Genomic DNA, 16,004 nt, shown 5'->3' with positions numbered 1-16,004 from the left:
GCACCACGGACGCATCTGCTCTGGAAGACGGGAAACCCGCCGCCCCGCTGCCAACAGGCGTCCCCTCTAGAGGATCCTGGAAGCCCGCCAAGCAGCCAGGTCCTCAACCAGGCCAACACGCTCCTCCGCCCACCAATTCGCAATCCAAGCCCCCCCGCGGGCGCTTGGATGAGGGAGGAGGAAGAGGGGTCGCCAAACGAAAAGAGGGAGGCAAAGTCATAGGGGGCGCGGAGGGAAAACCCCCCCCGAAACCCCCCAGGCGCACGTGGGACCCCCAAAAGTCCGCACAAAGAAAGAAAATAAATTGGGGGCAAAAAACCCCTGGGGGTCCCCAGGGACTCCCTGCCCCAGCAGGGGTCCATGCTGAAACCTGCCCCTGTGTCGCCATACAGGGGGAAGGTCACCTGAGGTTGCAGACAAAATGGAGGGGCCAGACAAAGAAAATGGCGAAGTTCCCGCCAAAAATGCTCCCTCCATGGCCTGTAGCGGCTGAGAAGACTGAACAGTCTCAGCCGCTAAGACAGGCAAGTCGGCATCAGCTGTCAAAAAATCAGCTGAGAGGGAATCCTTCGGGGAATCCCTCCGTGGGCGGTTGTGGAAGACCGGGCTTCCCCACTGCTCCAAGCCGACTCGCGAGGCACCATCGGCGGGGAGCTCTGGGCGCCTGCAGCCGCTGCCGACGGAGCTCCACCACCTCACCGACCCAAACCGCCGAGTTCAGGCCGGCCGCGAGTGCCTCGAAGCTGGACTCAATTGTGTCCTACTCCCCCGGAGAAGGGCACAATTGCTCCATACGCGACCTAGCTATAAAAAAGTGCCGGTTACATGAAAAAATACAGTAAAATACAGTTTTCTTAAAGGGAAACAACCCTTCAGACCAGCACTACCTCAGGATTTTTTTTTTTTTTTTTTTTTACAGAACAGACTCCACAGGCTCTCGAAGCAATATGCCTTGCTTGACTTAGGGGGCAAGGCTTACTGCTGAGGCTCCTCTAAAAAAATGTGGGGAGGTGGAGGAAGTGGGGGGAGGGACCCCGCTCGTGACCCGCCGGGTTTGACACCCCTGAGGTCGGACGGACCCCCAAACAGGGCCCGACCAAGCTCCGTCCGGCCAAAAACAGGGACAATAAACCCCTAAACAAATTCCAACAGCCCTACCAAGAGAGATGGGTACAGATCACTCAACACCTGCTGGAGACTGAAAGAAGACTGAGGGAAATAGAGAAGGGAGGATAGTATATACTGTCCCAAAGTTTTGTTTTCAGTCTCCACCTGCTGGTCATGATTAGATATATACCCATTCGTAAAGTTAACCTCTACTGGTCTGGAGAGTGCTAAAGAAAAATACATTTGTTTCTTTTTCTCTGGGAGTTGTACTACATGCAGAGTCTTGAATCTTAGGATTTCTTTTTTATATATTAGTACTTTTAATTTGTGGTCCTGTATTTGCATAGGGATTATCTTTGCTCTGGTACGAATGAATGTTGAGAAGCATACAATGTGCCTTGTGTAGTTTAATTTTGTGGTTAACCATTATGTGTTAATAAGATTATATTCTGTGTGTATATATATGAAAAATGAATGAAAAAAATTGTGTTATAATTAGCACTATTATGGGGCAGGGCCTGGGGCGGAGATTGGACGGAGTCTGGCCTGCGTTTTGGATTTTGGCTCCTTAATGTGATTGCGTTTGACACCCCTGATATAATGTATCTAGATTTTCAGAAAGCTTTTAACAAATTTCCTCCTGAGAGTTTCCTGAGAAAATGAAAGAGTCATGGGATAGGTGGCAAAGTTCAGTTGTGTATTAGTTTCAAGTTTATTTATAGCTTGATATACCGACCATCACAAGTATCTGATTGGTTTACAATAATATAAATTTAAAAACTATTTAAAATATTTAAAATTACATAAATAAAATAATAAATTGAAAAAAGAATAGGGGGGATTGAGGCCAAGACAAAGACATAATTGGTTATTGGATAGAAAACAGAAGGTAGGATTAAATGGCAATTTTTCTCAATGGAGGAGAGTAAACTGTGGAGTGCCACAGGGATCTGTACTGGGACCAGTGCTATTTATAACTTAGTTATAAATAATCTGGAAATTGGGATGACGAGTGAGGTGACTAAATCTGCAGATGACACTAAACTGTTCAAAGTTGTTAAAACGCATGCGGATTGTGAAAAATTGCAAGCAAACCTTAGGAAATTGGAAGACTGGACATCCAAGTGGCAGATGAAATTTAATGTGGACAAATGCAAAGTGATGCACACTAGGAAGAATAACCTGAATCACAATTACTGGATGCTAGAGTCCACCTTGGAGGTTAGTGCCCAAGAAAAGGATCTGGATGTCATTGTAGACAATACGCTAAAACCAATGTGTAGCGGCGGCCCAAAAAGCAAACAAGATGCTAGGAATTATTTAAAAAATGGATGGTTAACAAGACTCCATGGTGCGACCTCACCTAGAGTATTACATTCAATTCTGGTCTCCCTATCTCAAGAAAGATATAGCGGTACTATAAAAGGTTCAAAGAAGAGCAACCAAAATAATAAAGGGGATGGAACTCCTCTCGTATGAGGAAAGACTAAAATGGTTAGGGCTCTTCAGCTTGGAAGAGACAGCCGAGGGGACATATTATTGAAGTGTACTAAATCCTGAATGGAGTAGAACAGGTACAAGTGGATCAATTTTTCACTCCGTCAAAAATTACAAGGACTAAGGGACACTCGAAGTTACAGGGATATACTTTTAAAACCAATAGGAGGAAATATTTTTTCACTTAGAGAACAGTTTAGCCCTGGAACACACTGCCAGAGGTTGTGGTAAGAGCGGAAAGCGTAGCTGGTTTTAAGAAAGGTTTGGACAATTTCCCGGAGGAAAAGTCCATAGTCTGTTATTGAGAAAGACATGGGGGAAACCACTGCTTGCCCTGGATCAGTAGCATGGAATGTTGCTACTCTTTGGGTTTTAGCCAGGTACTAGTGACCTGGGATTGGCCACCGTGAGAATGAGCTACTGGGCTTGATGGACCATTGGTCTGACCCAGTAAGGCTATTCTTGTGTTCTTGTGCTTTTAGTATACCAACTTGGATCAACAATGCTGATAGCTTAATTCTATTAAAAAAAAAAAAAAAAAAAAGTTAAAGCCTAGTCTGACCTAACTTTCCTATAGCTTACAAGCTCAAAAATCACCCCAAAACTAGCCATAATATTCGAGGATTGAGCAGGAAAACACCTACACAGTGCAGCACTACTTGAACTTATAAAAACACATTGCTAGCAAGCGTCTGCACCACACTCTGTCGGCTGTGAGAATATGAAGGTTTGCTTGTCCTTGGAGAATATCGCTTACAAAAATGTTAAAAAGAACAGACCCGAGAACTGAATCTTGCGGCACACCAGAGTAAGCTTCACTTACCACTATCCTCTGTAGCCTTCCACTCAACCAGCTCCTAACTGTGTCTGTCACTTTGACACCCATACATAGGACACTCAGTCCATTTATTATGTGTCTGTGTGAAACCATGTCAAAGGTTTTGCTAAAATCTAAGTACACCACACCTAGCGCTCTCCCTCTATCCAACTCTCTGATCACCTAGTCAAATAAAGAGGTAGGGAAGTCTGTTTTCTGTGGTAAGTAAATTAAGGATCACCTCCGCCTTTCTCCAGTCTTCCAGTATCACTCTAGAGAAGCATTAAAAAGGTCATCCAGAAGAGGCAAGAGAACTTCCCTAAGTTCCTTCAGTATCATTCAGTCCAATCAGTTTCACCTTAAGTTTAGCGAGCTCCTCACAAACAAGTCCTCTGTAAATCATTCAGGGTCTGCCATACCTACATTCCCGTTTGTGCTTCCCTTCTTCAGTCCTATTCTCGGCCCTTCAGCTGTGAACACAGAACAGAAATACGAGTACATATTAAGAACTTCAGTCTTATTTTTATTAGCTTCTACATATTCCTTCCCTACACAGTTCACAATACTACTATTGCATTTCCTCCTGAAACTAATATCTAAAATATGTTTTCTCCACCTGTTTAACCATGTTTGATATTTCTTCTTCCATTTGCATCTTTTCTTTAATGACTACTCTTCCAACCATTTTTGCCCGTCTTCCTCTTTCTGAAATCATGTGTACTTTATGAAGGCTAAGCTCATAAGAACATAAGAGGTGCCATAATGGGAAAGACCAAAGGTCAATCAAACCCAGAATCCTATTTTCACAACAGGGGCCAACCAGATCACAAACACCTGGCAATACCCCAAGGAGTAAAACATATTTTATGTCGTTTATCTCAAAGTTCATCTTAAAGTCTTATGGACTTTTAAGAAATTATCCAAATATATATTTTTTAATCCTGCTAAGCTGTTTTCAACACCTTTTCTGGCATTAAATTCCAAAGTTTAATTACATTTTAAGTGAAGAGATATTTTCTTATGTTTATTTTAAATCTACTACTCTAGTACTAATCTAGTAACTTCATTGCATAACCTCTAGTCCTAGTATTTTTGGAAACAGTAAACAAGTGATTCACATCTAGCCGCTCTACTCCACTTAGTATTTTATAGACCTCTATCATATCTCCCCCCTCAGCCATCTTCTTCAGGCTGAAGAGCCTTAGACGCTTTAGCCTTTCATCACAGGAAAGTCTTCCCATTCCTTTAATCATTTTTGTCACCATTCGGTGTATCTTTTCTCATTCCCATGTATCTTTTTTGAGATGTGGCAACCAGAATTGCACACAGGATTCGAGGTATGGATGCACCATGGAGCGATACAAAGGCATTACAACATTTTCATCTTTGTTTTCCATTCCTTTCCTAATAATTCCTAACATTTTATTTGCTTTCTGAGCCGCCACCGCAAATTGAGCTGAGGGTTTCAACATATAAGAACATAAGAATAACCTTACAGAGTCAGACCAATCTGTCTTCACGGAGGCCAATCCAAGTCACAAGTACCTGGCAAAGACCCAAATAGTAGCAGCATTCCATGCCACCAAGCCTCAACATTGACAGCTAGATCCTTTACCTGGGCAGTGACTTTTAACATGGAATCCTGCATTATGTAGCTATAGTTAGGGTTCCCAAATGCTTTACTTTCCACTTGCTCACATTAAATGTCATTCTGATGCTCAGTCTCCTAGCCCCACAAGGTCCTCTTGCAACTTTTCACAATTCTCTTGTGATTTAACAACTGAACAACTTTATGTCATCAGCAAACTTAATTATCTCACCATTTATTCCCATCTCTAGATCAATGATAAATATTTTAAAAATCAGCAGTCCCTGGGGAACACTATTATTTAACCTTCTCCATTAAAAATATTGACCATTTAACCTTACTCTCTGTTTTCTAACTTTAACCAGTTCTTAATCTATAATAAAGCATTGCCTTATTTCCCAAAACACAGCCAATAAACTTCATTTTTAAAAATATTATCAGTACTCAGGACTGTCTACTATCCATTTCATGTAATTTGCAGCTCTTCAATTTTTCAAATTGTCCCATTACATCTTCAAGTGTTACAGAGATTTGTTTCAGCTTATCTAACTTGTCTGTATTGCATACCATTTCTGGCACCAGTATTTACCTTACATCTTCCTCGGTGAAGACCGAAGCAAAGAATTCATATAATCTCTCCACTATGGCCTTGTCTTCCCAGAGTGCTCCTTTTAACCTTCGGTCATCCAGAGGTCCAATCAATTCTTTTATTGGCTTCTTGCTTCTAATATATCTAAAAAAGATTTTACTGTTTTTGCTTGCAGTACAATCTTCTATTCAAGGTTAATTAATTAATTAATCAGCTCAACCACAATATGCAGACAGTAGTACAGCAGCAACAGGGTTGCTATCCAGTGTTTTGCACTGATTGTCACATGTATGATTTTCTCCCGGTTGGCGAGAAGTTATGTGCAAAGAGCTCTTAGCTCTCAGAGAACAAGTACGTTCCCTTAAGGCTAGAGTAGCAGACTTGGAGGAACTGAGTGAGACAGAGAAGTCCATATAGGAGACCTACAGGGATGTTGTAGAAAAATCCTACCTCCAGTCTGGTAGCCCCTGTGTTGCCTTGGAGGAGAGAGGTCTCCTAGAAGGAGAGCATTACCCTGGTGAAGTAGGAAATAATCCTGTAGCTAGGACCCACCCACTAGGGGAAGTAATATCCTTTCACGAGGATGTGTCTCCAGGCTTCTGCTCAGGAGGGACGGGTTAGGACAGCTGTTGTAATTGGTGATTCAATCATTAGGCATGGGAGGCTGGTGGGTGTGAGGATCACTTGATCACTTGCCTGACTGGTGTGAAGGTGGAGGACCTCACGCATCACATAGATAGTATTTTAGATAGTGCTGGGGAGGAGCCAGCAGTCTTGGTACACGTAGGTACCAATGACAAAGGAAAATGTGGGAGGTAAGTTCTGGAACCTAATTTAGACTCTTAGGTAGAAAGCTGAAATCCAGATCCTCCAGAGTAGCGTTTTCAGAAATGCTCCCAGTTCTACACACAGGACCCAAGAGGCAGGCAGAGCTCCGAAGTCTCATGCGTGATTGAGATGATAGTGCAGGGATGAGGGTTTTAGATTTGTTAGGAAATGGGCAACCTTCTGGGAAAGGGGGAGCTTGTTCTGAAAGAATGGACTCCACCTTGACTGGGATGGAACCAGGCTGCTGACACTAACGTTTAAAAAGGAGATAGAGCAGCTTTTAAACTGAGATGTGGGGGAAAGCTGACAGTTACCCAGTAGCAGATGGTTCGGTGAAGGTATCCTTGAAGGATTCTACTGAAACAAGATATTTAGGAAGTTCCAGTAGAGAGGTTCCAATAATGATGAAAGAAAGCCAGGAGGGTTTAAGAGGAAGGCAGAGTAAAGGACTCAAATTAACCCTGTCATCTTCTCAGAAGCCTATAGATACAAAGAAAAAAAAACACAATTTGAAATGTCTGTAAACAAATGCTAAAAGCCTAAAAATTAAAATAGGAGAGTTAGAGTATATAGCACTGAATGATGAGGTAGTTATAATAGGCATCTCAGAGACCTGGTGGAAGGAGGACAATCAATGGGACACTGGGTACAAATTATATCGCAAGGACAGAGTAGATCGAATTGGAGGGGGGGTTGCGCTATATGTTAAAGAGGGAATTGAATCAAATAAAATAAACATTCTACTTGACATAGAAAGCAGTGTGGAATCCATATGGATAGAAATTCTCTGTGTGAAGGGAAGGAATATAAAGCTATAGCACCATCCCGCAGGACAAAATGAGCAAACAGATGAAGAAATGTTTCAGAGATTAGAAAATCTGAAGAATTGGGTGCTGTGTTAATGATATCTGCCTAGCACGAAGTTTGTCCTGTGTGTGAATTCCAGGTGATATGGGGATTTTGGCATAAGTGGCAGTGCTTGACCAGCAGCTAAGTATTTTTTTTTCTTGCCTTTTAATTGTGCTCTGCAGGAACTGGGCCCTTTCTGGTATTCAGAACTCGCCTTGCAATCTGAAAGTTTGTTTTTGCACGATTTGAGTAGAAGATATAACATAAGAACATAAGAAGCGCTATCTCCGGATCAGACCTTCGGTCCATCAAGTCCAGCAATCCGCACACGCAGAGGCCCTGCCAGGTGTACACCTGGCGTAATTTTTAGTCAACACCGGCCAATGATTGGAGCAGGAGCTGTATTACTACGCGAATTATCTTCAGTCTGTGATTTTCACTGCTGTGCGTAGGCTCCGATTCTGAGGCCATAGCCCTTCAAGTGTGTCGGGCTAACAATACTGATGTGTATTGTCTGCTAGTAGCGGTATTTTTGTGTAATTTTTAGTCACCCATATCCTTCTATGCCTCTCATAAGGAGATGTGCATCTAGTTTGCTTTAGAATCCTAGCATGGTCGATTCCGTAATAACCGCCTCTGGGAGAGCATTCCAGGTGTCAACCACTCTCTGCATGAAGCAGAACTTCCTGATATTTGTCCTGAACTTGTCCCACCTTAGCTTCATTCCGTGTCCTCTTGTCCATGTCAAATTGGACAATGTAAATAATGTATTCTGCTCTAATTTGTCAATTCCTTTCAGTATTTTGAAGGTCTCAATTATATCACCTCGCAGTCTCTTTTTTTCAAGGGAGAACAATCCCAGTCTCTTAAGTCGATCCTCGTATTCCATTTTCTCCATACCTTTCACTAGTTTTGTTGCTTGTCTCTGCACCCTCTCCAGCAGTTTTATATCTTTCTTTAGGTTGAGAGACCAATGTTGGACACAGTATTCCAAGTGGGGGTCTGACCATTGCTCTATAAATTGGCATTATGACCCTCTCCGATCTACTCGTGATTCCATTCTTTATCATGCCCAACATCCTATTTGCTTTCTTTGCCACCGCCGCACATTGTGCCGACAGTTTCAGGGTCCTATCTATCAGTACACCCAGGTCCTTTTCTTGTTTGCTCTTACCCAGAGTTGCACCTGACATTCTGTACTCGTATTCCTTATTTTTTCTGCCTAAATGCATTACTTTGCATTTCTCCACATTAAACTTCATCTGCCATTTCTCCGCCCATTTCTCTAAATGACACAAGTCGCTCTGGAGTTCCTCGCTATCCTTCTGCGATCTGATCGCCCGGCATAGCTTGGTGTCGTCTGCAAACTTAATGATCTCACTGGATGTTCCTTCTTCTAGGTCATTGATATAAATATTAAATAAGATCGGCCCAAGAACTGAGCCCTGGGGTACACCACTAGTCACTTTCTCCCAATCGGAGAACTTCCCATTTATGCCCACTCTCTGTTTTCTGTTCTCCAGCCATTTGCCTATCCATCTTTGTATATCCCCCTCTATTCCATGGCTTTGTAGCTTCCTGAGAAGTCTTACATGTGGAACTTTGTCGAAAGCTTTCTGGAAGTCTAATTATATTATGTCCCCCGTTCTCCACTATCAATTTGTTTGTTCACGGTCTCAAAAAATTGAAGTAAATTTTTTTAAACATGATTTCCCTTTCCTGAAGCCATGTTGACTGGTCGTGTGTATCTAAGTGCCGGACTATGCTATCTTTAATCAGTGCTTCAGCCATCTTTCCAGGGACAGATATAAGGCTCACAGGTCTGTAGTTGCCCGGTTCTCCTCTCGATCCTTTTTTGAAAATTGGCGTGACATTTGCTATCTTCCAGTCGTCCGGTATCTGCCCAGTTTTAATTGTTAGATTGGCAAGTTTTTGCAATAGCTCTCCGATTTCAACCTTCAATTCTTTTAGGACTCTCGGGTGAAATCCATCCGGTCCAGGGGATTTGTCACTTTTAAGTTTGTCGATCTGGTAGTATATCTGATCCAGGTCCACTTATACTGTGGTGAGGCTGTCTTCTATTACTCCTTTAAACACTTCCACTGCTTCTGGTATTGTTGCAGTGTCCTCCTTTGTAAAGACGGATGCAAAGAAGGAATTTAGCCTGTCTGCAATCTGTTTATCTTCCTTGATGTACCCTTTTCTTCCCTGGTCGTCCAGCGGTCCCACCGCCTCTTTTGCGGGGTTTTTTCCTTTTACGTATCTAAAGAAGGGCTTGATGTTTTTGGCCTCTTGCGCTAATTTCTCCTCCTCATAATCCTTTTTGGCATCCCTCACCGCCTTGTGACATTTCTTCTGATCATCTTTATGTTTGTTCCAAGCTTTGGTTGTTTTTGTGCGTTTCCATTTTTTAAAAGAGTCCTTCTTTTCTTTTATGGCTTCCTTCACCTGTCTGGCAAGTCATGCCGATTCTCCTTTGCCTTTAGTTCTCCTTTCTTTAGAAATCCGCGGAATGTAGAGATTTTGTGTTTCCGTGATTGCTGATTGACTGTCAAGATATGATTTGAGAAAGTGGAGCGGAGTTTTTGAACCCATGAAGTCTGAGGGTTTTTTCTTGGTTTCTTTTTCATGTCTTTTTTGTTCATTTTTGAAGTGTGTGTGTGTAGTTGATTGGCATTTTTTTTAAATTCTTTCTACTACTGTGTGCTTAGCTTCAGTACAGTGGGGTTTCATTGTAATAAGTTGTTTCAGAGTATGATTTTTGAGTATTCAGATATTTAACATACGCTCTCCTGTTACTGTGGTAGTGATTTCAGTTACCCCAATATTGACTGGTTAAAGGTTACATCGGGAAGTGCTAGTTAGGTAAAATTCCTAGACGTCACAAATGAATGCTTCTTGGAGCAACTGATCCAGGAACCAACAAGAGGAGGACCTATTTTAGATTTGGGCCTTAGTTGAATGCAAGACATAGTACAGGAGTCAACTGTGTTGGGTCTGCTGGGAAAAGGTGATCATAACATGATCAAATCTGAGCTGATACCGGAAGTGATGTCACAAAAGAAATCTATAGCAGAGAATGGAAAAAGGATCCGAATGAAGAAAATAAGAAGAGACAAGCACTGGCAAGTTAGATGCAAAGCATTGATAAAAACAGCTAAGAAAGAATATGAAGAGGCAAAAACTCATAACAATTTTTTTACGTACATCAGAAGCAGAAAACCTTTGAAGGAATCCATGCGACCCGTTGCATGATCAAGGAGCAAAAGGGGCACTAGGGAGGATAAGGCCATAGCAGAGAGACTGAATGAATTCTTTTCTTCAGTCTTTACGGAAGATGGAAGAGATCTACCTGAACCGGAAATGGTTTTCAAGGGTGATGATGCGGAGGAACTGAAAGAAATCTCGGTGAATCTGGAAGATGTACTGAGCCAAATAGACAAGTTAAAAAGTGATGAATCGCCTGGACTGGATGGTAAACATCCCAGGATAATAAAACATAGAAACATAGAAATAGACAGCAGATAAGGGCAACGGCCCATCCAGTCTGCCCACCCTAATGTCCCTCCCCTACCTTTGCCCTGTGAATAGATCCCATATGCCGATCCCATTTGGCCTTAAAATCAGGCACGCTGCTGGCCTCAATCACCTGCAGTGGAAGACTATTCCAGCGATCAACCACCCTTTCAGTGAAAAAGAACTTCCTGGTGTCACCTCGTAGTTTCCTGCCCCTGATTTTCCACGGATGTCCTTTGTCGTGGGGCCCCTGAAAAAGAAGATATCTTCCTCCGCCTCGATGCGGCCCGTAAGATACTTGAACGTCTCGATCATGTCCCCCCTCTCTCTGCGCTCCTCGAGCGAGTATAGCTGTAATTTGTCTAGCCGCTCTTCATAAGGGAGATCCTTGAGTCCCGAGACCATCCGGGTGGCCATTCTCTGCACTGACTCCAGCTTTAGCACATCCTTTCGATAATGCGGCCTCCAGAATTGCACACAGTATTCCAGGTGGGGCCTCACCATGGATCTATACAATGGCCTTATGGCTGACAAAACCCCTTCGTATGCAACCCATGATTTGTCTTGCCTTGGATGAAGCTTGCTCCACTTGATTGGCAGACTTCATGTCCCCACTGACGATTACCCCCAAGTCTCGTTCTGCTACCGTTTTTGCTAGGATCTCGCCATTAAGGGTATAGGACTTGCATGGATTTTGGCTGCCCAGGTGCATAACTTTGCATTTTTTGGCATTGAAGTTGAGTTGCCAGATCCTAGACCAGCGCTCCAGTAGGAGTAGGTCGTGCATCATGTTGTCGGGCATTGAATCTTCGTCCATTGTGCATTTGCCCACTACATTACTTAGTTTGGCGTCATCGGCGAATAATGTTATCTTACCTCGAAGCCCTTCTGCCAGGTCCCTTATAAAGATGTTGAATAGGATCGGGCCCAAGACTGAGCCCTGTGGCACTCCACTGATCACCTCCGTCATTTCGGAGGGGGTACCGTTTACCACTACCCTTTGAAGCCTACCTCCAAGCCAGTTCCCAACCCATTTCGTCAATGTGTCACCTAATCCTATAGAACTCATCTTGCTCAGCAATCTGCGGTGTGGTACACTATCGAATGCTTTGCTAAAGTCCAGGTACACGATGTCCAGGGACTCCCCAATATCCAGCTTCCCTGTCACCCAGTCAAAGAAGCTGATCAGGTTGGATTGGCATGATCTCCCCTTAGTAAATCCATGTTGACGGGGATCCCGTAGATTCTCCTTATCCAGGAACTTAAACATGAAATTGCTAACCTTCTGTTAGTGATCTGTAACCTGTCGCTAAAATTGTCTGTAGTACCTGAAGATTGGAGGGTGGCCAATATTACGCCAATTTTTTAAAAAGGGTTCCAAGGGAGATCTGGGAAATTATAGACTGGTAAGCCTGACTTCAGTGCTGGGCAAAATGGTGGAAACAATTATAAAAAATAAAATGGTGGAACATGTAGACAAACATGATTTAATTGTTTATTGTTTATTTAGTTTTTGATTAAACGCTTTCTCGGTTCTACAAAGCGTTGTACAAAGTATAAAATAACATTTCAACGAACAATGTTACAGTTAAAACATACTTTCTATGAACTACAAGGCTAATAACAATACTAACTAGGTTGTTATGGACAAACAGGCAATAGACACTTACAATGGACACATGTTGGAAAGGGGGGGAAATACAATTGATATAGTAAATGGGAGAAACATTTAAGGTAAACACAAAAGGACTAGGAATAAATAGAAAAGAAGCAGATTTAAATTAAACTCTAAAATACAGTACTTCAGTTAAAAGCGTCTTTAAAAAGAAAGCATTTTAAATTGCTTTTAAAATTTTTTAAGTTTTTTTCCATTTTTAAATAAAGAGGAAGAGCATTCCAGATCGTAGGGGCTGTCACAGAAAAAATTGAGGTGCGGCGTGCCAATAATTTTTAGAGAAGGAATATTAAGATTAAATTGGGATATAGATCTTAAAGATCTCGGAGGGTCGTATGGGATCAGAACTCTGTCAATGAAAGCTGGGGAATTAGTCTGCATAGTTTTGAATGTCAGAAGGGCGATTTTGTATGTTACCCTATGTGAAATTGGCAACCAATGGGCATTTTTAAGCAGAGGGGTAACATGATCATATTTTGAGGCTCTCGAGATTATCTTAATGGCCGTGTTTTGAATAAGCTGCAGGCGTTTTAAGTCCTTGTGATAAATTCCTTTTAAGAGCGAGTTACAGTAATCTATTTTTGATATTACGAGCGTGTGGATCAGAACGTTGAGGGAACTAATATCAAGAAGAGGGGCCAATGATCGAATCATTCTTAATTTATGAAAGCAGTTTTTAACCAATGCGCTTATTTGGGGGCGAAATGTTAGCTTACTATCTATAAGGACCCCTAAAATTTTTGTAGTTGTAATTGGTGAAAGTGAGATATTATCGATGATGACTGGAGAAATTAGTTGTGTTCCTTCTTTTCCGGGGAATAGGAGAGTATTAGTTTTTGAAATACTTAATAAAAGCTTATTGCTATTTAACCAATCATGAACTTTACTTAGTTTATGATTGATTGCCTGGATCTCATAATGGTTAGTTGGTTCAATAGGGTGCAATAGTTGGAGATCATCCGCATAAGCGTACACCGTAAACCCTATTGATTGACAGAGAGTCAAAAGAGGGGCCAAGTAGACATTGAATAATAAAGGTGATAAGATAGAACCTTGTGGGATACCAAAGTTAGAATGGATTCAGTTGAGGGAGATCTTTCCTTACCAACTTGCTTGACTTCTTTGAAGGTATGAATACACATGTAGATAAAGGTGAGCCGGTTGATGTAGTGTAACTAGATTTTCAAAAAGCTTTAGACAAAGTTCCTCATAAGAAGCTCCTGAGAAAATTAAAGAGTCATGGGATAGGTGGCAAAGTTCAGTTGTGGATTAGGATTTGGTTATCAGATAGAAAACAGAGGGTAGGCTTAAATGGTCTTTTCAACAGAGGAGAGTAAATAGTGGAGTGCCACCAGGGTCTGTATTGGGATCGGTGCTATTTAATTTATTTATAAATTATCTGGAAATTGGAACGACAAGTGAGGTGATTAAATTTGCAGGTGACACTAAACTGTTCAAAGTTGTTAAAATGCATGCAGATTGTGAAAAATTGCAGGCAGACCTTAGGAAATTGGAAGACTGGGCGTCCAAATGATAGATGAAATTTAACGTGGAGAAATACAAAGTGATGCACATTGGGAAGAATAACCCGAATCACAGTTACTGGATGCTAGGGTCCACTTTGGGGGTTAGCACCCAAGAAAAGGATCTGGGTGTCATCATAGATAATACGATGAAACCTTCTGTCTAATGTGTGGCGGTAGCCAAAACAGAAACAAGATGCTAGGAATTATTAAAAAATGGATGGTTAACAAGACTAAGAATGTCATAATGCCCCTGTATTGCTCCATGGTGCAACCTCATCTGGAGAATTGCGTTCAATTTTGGTCTCCTTATCTGAAAAAAGATATAGCAGCACTAGAAAAGGTTCAAAGAAGAGCGACCAAGATGATAAAGGGGATGGAACTCCTCTCATATGAGGAAAGACTAAAACAGTTAGGGATCTTCAGCTTGGAGAAGAGACAGGTGAGGGGACATTTGATCGAAGTTTACAAAATCCTGAGTGGAGTAGAACGGGTACAAAGTGGATCAATTTTTCATTCGTCAAAAATTACAAAGACTAGGGGGACACTTGAAGTTACAAGGAAATACTTTTAAAACCAATAGGAGGAAATATTTTTCACTCAGAGAATAGTTAAGCTCTGGAATGCATTGCCAAAGGTTGTGGTAAGAGTGGATAGCATAGCTAGAAAGGTTTGGACAATTTCTTGGAGGAAAAGGCCATAGTTTGTTATTGAGAAAGCCATGGGGGAAGCCACTGCTTGCCCTGGATTGGTAGCATGGAATGTTGTACTCTTTGGGTTTTGGCCAGGTATTAGGGACCTGGATTGGCTGCCGCGAGAACGGGCTCTGGGCTTGATGGACCATTGGTCTGACCCAGTAAGGCTATTCTTATGTTGTTATATTTTGTTCTTATGTTCATTATCAGTGCTTTGCATTTGACTTGACATTTTTAGTGGCATTTTGTATTTCTTCAGTCAGATCCTTCTTGCTCAGCAGTTGACATGGATATTTTGCAATCTTTAAAAGCTGTCTGCTCTGTACTTAAGGACACCTAATCTACTACGATCTCTATAGCAACTTTGCTATCGGAATGCCCTATCTTCCCTGTTTTGGTGATAGCTTTAAAATATTACCTTGACTTCCAAAAGGCCTTTGACAAAGTACCCCATGAGCGGCTGCTTAGGAAGCTATGGAACCACGGGGTGGAAGGGGACGTATACAGATGGATTAAACACTGGTTGGCAGGCAGGAGACAGAGGGTTGGAGTGAAGGGTCACTACTCGGGCTGGAGGAAAGTCACGAGCGGAGTTCCGCAGGGGTCTGTACTTGGACCGCTGCTGTTCAATATATTTATAAATGACCTGGAAACGGGGACGAAATGTGAAGTTATAAAATTTGCGGACAACACTAAACTCTGTAGAAGGGTTAGAACTACGGAAGAGTGTGAGGACCTACAAAGGGACCTAAACAAACTGGAGGAGTGGGCGAATAAATGGCAGATGAAATTCAATGTAGGGAAATGCAAGGTCATGCATATAGGGAGAAAAAACCTGATGTTCAGCTACCAAATGGGGGGATTAGTATTAGAGGGAAGTAACCTTGAAAGAGATTTGGGTGTATTGGTGGATACAACATTGAAGTCAACGGCGCAATGCGCAGCAGCCGCGAAGAAGGCAAACAGAATGTTGGGTATTATTAAAAATGGTATTACGACCAGAACAAAAGAAGTCATCCTGCCGTTGTATCGGGCAATGGTGCGCCCGCACCTGGAGTACTGTGTTCAGTAATGGTCACCGTACCTCAAGAAGGATATGGCAATACTTGAGAGGGTCCAGAGAAGAGCGACACGAATGATTAAGGGCATGGAAAACCTTTCATACACTGAAAGACTGGAGAGGCTAGAGCTCTTCTCCTTGGAAAAGCGGAGACTCAGAGGAGACATGATAGAAACCTACAAGATCATGAAGGGCATAGAGAAAGTAGAGAGAGATAGATTCTTCAAATTTTCAAAACATAAAAGAACAAGAGGGCATTC

At 42.1% G+C, this 16,004-nt stretch overlaps 1 protein-coding gene across 4 annotated transcripts in view; it reads right to left on the bottom strand.

The window, feature by feature from the left end:
- The window catches only part of KMT5B (lysine methyltransferase 5B), a 258,170-nt gene that overhangs the window by 160,901 nt on the left and 81,265 nt on the right, over window positions 1-16,004 (bottom strand). Inside the window, exon 2 of one of the 4 annotated variants that reach the window (XM_033928246.1) lies at window positions 3,841-3,891. The exons of the other annotated variants lie outside the window; for them this stretch is intronic. The gene's annotated coding sequence lies outside the window, so the exon portion shown is untranslated. The remainder of the gene's footprint in view (window positions 1-3,840; window positions 3,892-16,004) is intronic. 4 annotated transcript variants of the gene reach the window in all.

Source organism: Geotrypetes seraphini, chromosome 19 (assembly GCF_902459505.1).
Source record: "Geotrypetes seraphini chromosome 19, aGeoSer1.1, whole genome shotgun sequence".
In the NCBI taxonomy this organism is placed as follows: domain Eukaryota; kingdom Metazoa; phylum Chordata; class Amphibia; order Gymnophiona; family Dermophiidae; genus Geotrypetes; species Geotrypetes seraphini.
This window is presented reverse-complemented; position numbering and strand designations above follow the sequence as displayed.